Genomic DNA, 6,000 nt, shown 5'->3' with positions numbered 1-6,000 from the left:
ACTAGAGGAGAAACTAGCTCAAGAAAATGAGATTTTGGAACAAAGAGTGAAAAACATTGAGAAGAATAGATCACAAATGTCCAAAATGTTTCAAAAATTTCTAGGTCGAAATCCAAAGATTGAGCCAATTGATGTAAGATCTCTTCTTGAACGATTAGACATACCAGCTCTCCTCTCCCAAATAGAGATGATGAAACAATTTCAAGAAAGGAGACAACATCAATTTCAACATTATGTGCCTCCACAACAAGAACAAGAAGGTGTTTACTATCAATCAGATTTTCAACCATCACAACCAATTGTTCAACAGTTCCAACATTTCCAACAAACACAACCAATGGTCCAACATATACAACCAACACAACCAATGGTCCAATTTCAACAATATGTCCAACCAACTATACAATGTCAACAAATAGTTCAACCAATGGTGGAATATCAATGCCAACAACCACAACCAAACATTCAAAAACAAAGGTTGCAGCACACACCAACCCAAGTTTCAAACATGTTAGAACAATTGAGCCAAGTCCAATATCAAAACATGACATCAAACCAAGACCAAATTCTTGCCAAACAAGTTCAAATTCCAAATACAACTATGTCAAAACCTCGAAAGAAAGGTGGCTTTATTGCAAGGATCTTAAGGAACCTACCAAGTGAGTTCTTTGAGGAAGATCAAAATAATACACTTATGTCTAGCAATGCCTCATCCCCTCACAAACAAATGGACTCTCCAGTGGCATCTATCCCTACACCTCTAGAAGTTTCACAAGAACCTTCTATATTGTCCTCATCAAACAATACACCCAAGGATGCAATTACCCAAGGGCTATCCATAATTGATTGCCAAGATAATCCAATTCATGATGCACATCCTTGTCATGTTTCAAAAATTCAAGACCCAATACCACCATGCACTTTATTGCCATTACCAGTTTTAGAGGACCCCATTCGAAGTCCCTCTTCCTCATGTTCAAGCATTGATTCCTTGCCAGAATCCATCACAAAAGTTCAAAGTGCATTTCCTTCATGCCAAAGCATTAATCCCTTGTCAGAATCCTCCATGCATATCCAAAGTCCAACCCCATGTCAAGAGGATAATTTAGCGCATGAAGAAACGTGTCTTAAAAAAGATCAAGATCAAGATCTTGAAACCTTATCATCCCATCCAATTGTTGACCAGGACCCCATGTTCCCAGATTCTCATGATGATTCCCCTATTCTTGTCCATCCTATCCAAAGCCCTATTGACACTCCATTCCCCGAGCAAGATCAAGATATCCCAGTCCATCCAATCCCAAACTATCCCATTCCATTTCATGAACACAATATCCTTTCAAATCCCATTGACATTCCACTTCCTGAGAAAGATCAAGATATCCTTTCCATCCTTTATGATGATCCCATTGAAAGTCAAGAGAAAAGCACCTTTAAAGAGGATTCCAATGATCTTCCTCCTTGTCAAGATCAAATTATTCCTTCAGATCCTCCACAAGATCCACTTGTTCCTCCATCTCCTTGTCTTAATGCTCCATATGCACTCCAAGATCACATTTCTTTTGATGATCCCATTATTTCTCCCATTCCATCTCTTGAAGAGCCTCTCATTGAACCATGTCCACTACACAATCCTAGTCCCCCTCATGATCCTAATCCCCCTCATGATTCTAACGTGTCAGTGCAAGATGTTCATGAACCCCTGAGATTAACACTGGGTTCTTCCACTTTGGTCCAATCTGATCCACTTCAAGATCTCATTATTTCTCTCATATCATATCCACCTCATAATGGACTCGCGTCTTCTTCCCAAAGAAAAGAGTATCCTACAAGTCAAAATATTCATAAAGGCAAAGGGGTAGACCTTCATGAGAAAGAACCCCTCCATATCAAAGAAGATCATAAGGGTCATGTCTACACAACTCACTCTCAAGACGTTGGTATCCCTCCTTCAAAATCCAAACATATCCCTTCCCCATCACACCTTCCATCCATCTTAGGTCCTTATATCCCTTCGTCCTCTATGCAAGGTCAGCAAAGGCACACATCCTTGAGTAAATTCCATCCATCCAAAAGAACTCCATTTCATTCATATCCATCCATGCATTCCTTTCCTCCTCCAAGCAATTTGGATGCCAAGTGTAAAATTCATAAGTCTAGCAATCCACATGTATTCAAGGATCAACATGTCCAATATAATCGACATGTCAAAACAAAGAACAATATGATCTATAAAGAAAAAGAAATATCCAAAAGGCCACAAAGGCCCACTGAGCAAAATAAAGCAAAGTCAAAATATATATGGGTTCCTAAATCCCTTGTGCAAGCAATGCACTCCAAGGAACTACAAAAGCATGAAAAATAAAAAACCATGTGGATCCCTAAGCGGCTCCTTGAAGCACAAAAGCCTAAAGAAACATCAAAATTGGCATCTAAAATTTCTATTCCTCCATCCAAACCTTCCAAATCTATTCCTCCATCACCTTCTTCATCCATTTTGGGCCCTTATGTCCCAGAATCACTATCCTTTCCTCCATCCAAATCTCACAATCTGAAACCCACTCTTTCTCCATCAGTCCATCACCCCTCAAGGTGTGTGCCAATGTTGATCTTGCCAACATTTCCATCCACCAAAGACCAATTCTTCCAATACCCTATTCATTATCCAATGCATATTTTTCATCCTTCCATCCCTTTGATCCAATCCTTTACATAAATCCTTACCTTAGTTCCATCTCATTTTCCATGTCCTTATCCTACCAACGTCTTTGAGCATACTTTTAAAGGTCATGGTCCATTTTTTTCAAGGCTACTATCCAAAAAAAAAAAAAAGACGCTTGAGTCCTTCTTCCATCCCCTATCATGTGTCCATCTTCTATTGAAAAAGTCAAAATACAAAAAAAAAGTGAAAAAAAAAGACAAAAGAAAAATGTAGCGCAAAACATAATTCGTCCACTAGTGAAAACCTGGCAAACAGGTGCCTTGGGCAAGTACCGTGATGAAAACCTGGCAAACAGGTGTCTTGTGTAATCCATGAACTTCTTGCACACCACACTTGGGGGCAGGTTTCCTCCTTCATATCCTATTGCCCTTCATTATCCTATCATACCATGTCATTACCCTTCATATCCTATTGTCCCTCAGGTCCATATCCCCTTTTTCACCTTTGATCTTGACAAGGCTGAGGATCGTCATGAGCATCATGCATCTTGTTTGCAGCTTTTAGTCTATCATAGCTTTTGGTCTTTATCCATTTGCTTATTGCAACCTTTCATCCATATTCCCTAGCTTATTGCAACTTTCTGCCAATATCCCTTAGCCAATCCCGACCTTCAGTCTATGTCCCTTATCCATTCTTGGCCTTGCTTATCCTATCCATATCTTATCACTATCCATACACTCTTTTTGTTCCTTGATCTTGATCTGACATAAGGACGCAACATTTAAACATGGTTTCCAAAACCTCTTGACATGTCCTTCATGCCATGTTCCTGCTTTACATTGTCATATCCAGTCTCTTGTCCCATCATGCAATAGCCCTTGAAAATTGCATCCGTATTGTCTCCATAATAAAAGGCCTTTGTCTTCCCTCTATCCACCAACATTTCAGCAAGCCTATTTATTCACCTATCATATTCCTTGCCTTGCTAGACACTGGGGGCAAAATCATAAAAATCAAATAACATCCTGAAATAATCCAAAAAAATCAAATAATGTCCTGAAAAAATCATAAAAATTGAAAAATGTCCTGAAATAAAATCCAAAAAAATTGCAAAATCTCCTGAAAAAATCCCTAAAAATCAAATAAAGTCTTGAAAAAATTATAAAAAAAATTGAAAAATGTCCTGAAATAATCCAAAAAAAGTCAAACAAAGTCCTGAAAAAAATGAACACAAAAACATTTCAAAACATTAAAATCCAAAAAACAAAGCAAAACATAAAATGATCCCTTTGTGCATAGACAGATCGTTGAGTATACCTCCAACGACACGCAATCACACACTGCGCTTTAATGAAATCATGCATAAACAAATGAACTTTTTCAATCAAACTAGACATTCAAACTGATCAAAATTGTCATATCAATCAACATCAAAATCATTTGTCCTTGTCTCTACTATCATGGGTCTTATACAGGGTGTGGTATACTCGAAACTAGACTGTATCCTGTCTTAGATGGGGTACCGCATGTCCTGAAACCAAACATCATGATTGTCCTATCAACACTTTTAACTTTTGACAATGAAGATCAAGATGTTTGTTTGATTTGTTGGAATTTGTGCATCTTATCTTTTTACTGATTTATCTTTGGATTTGGTCATGTTCCTATGTTGCTCGATGATGTCACTGAGTGATTTAGAGTGACCGGGATGGTTCATGGTCCCTTTTCTTTTTTGTTATGATTGTTGTTTGTCTGCGATGTGTCTGTCTTTTGCAAACAGGGTTGCATTTCAGCTCTGGCCTTCAATGCCATGTTGCCCTGCATCCATTTTGCCATATCAAATAAAGGTTCTCACCTACTTCTGTGCATTGGTGAAAGCAAGTTTTTCTTCATCTCTACCTATCCTCTGTCTCATTTCTTCTTACTAACATTTCTTCCATCAGTCTTGGCAGTCCATTTGATCCTATCATTTTCTATCATTCTTATCGATCAATTGGCCTCTTTTCTGGATGTTTCCGGCCAATTCCTCGAGGGGGCATGCATATGTCATTGTTATTGTCTGGGGCATTTTCATTACTTTTCTTTGAAACAACGCTTAAAATCGCATTGTCTCAAAGAGGGGCAAAATGTAGACACCTAAAAATGGTCAACGCTTGTGGGATCATACTTTAACATTTGCGCATTGCCTTATTTTAGGTTTTTGTGTCGCATTAACATTTTCTCCTATGTCATGCACTTGGTCTTTATCATTTGCGAGCATCGAGTCCTTCTTCTGCATTCTTCATCTGTCTTTCTTTCGAACTAGGTCTTGTTGATAGCAATCTTCAGTCATGATTTTGGTCGATCTTGTCAATCTCTTATCAACTTGTCAATCTCGTCATTTTACGATCAATTCGTCATCGATCCTTGTCCTCTTTAATCATGTCAATTGGCACCTATCAATTTGGTCTCTTTATCAATGTTGGTCAATTTGTCAATCAATCTCAATTATTTATCAATCAAATCGCTTATCAGCATTGGTCATTTATCAATTCAAAATCATGATCGAATCGATATCAATTATCTTTTATCATGACCTAATTGTCATCCTTGCATTTCTAATTTATCTTCTAGGGTTTCATGATTTATTCATTTAACCTTGTTTGTCATTTTCTCTCCATTTTCCCTCTAGGTTAAATAATTTATTTATTTATCCTAAGTCTTCTTGTCACAATTAAATGTTTATTTAATTGGCTAACTAATTCCTCCCTTTTTTGTGAATAAATTAATAAATGAAAAATTGTTAATTAATTCACTTAATTCCTAATTTCCTCATTTTCTAATTTTCCTAATTTCTAATTCAATTTCCTCCTATTTTTCTCCTAATTTCATGGGAATGACATTTCAATTTGTCATAATTTGTCATAATTGACAATCAATCAATTTTGACATAGAAAGTTGTCATAATTTTGTCATGAATTATCAATCAATCAATTTTGCATAAAAAGTGCAAATTTGTCATAATTTGTCATAATTGATTTGCAATTTCCATTTGAATCTCTTCATGCTAATTTGATCATTTCTCCAATTTGTCTATAAATTGGATGAATTTCTTCAATCTCAATCTAATAATCATATGATCTAATAATCACTTTGTCGAATCAATCACGCTTTGAGTACTCTTGTGCCAATGTCAATCTTGCTTTCACATTAGGTTTATGCACTTGAAGGTGAGATCCACAAACAAAGGCTATTTGGAGAAGAAAGAAGGACAATGGAGCCGCATGAAGGAGACATTCGAATCTGCATCTGGTTTGCTTAGTTTTTAGTTTTGAATGTTTTGCTTTTCATGTCTCTAT

This window comes from Cryptomeria japonica, chromosome 3 (genome assembly GCF_030272615.1).
Source record: "Cryptomeria japonica chromosome 3, Sugi_1.0, whole genome shotgun sequence".
In the NCBI taxonomy this organism is placed as follows: Eukaryota; Viridiplantae; Streptophyta; class Pinopsida; order Cupressales; family Cupressaceae; genus Cryptomeria; species Cryptomeria japonica.
This window is presented reverse-complemented; position numbering follows the sequence as displayed.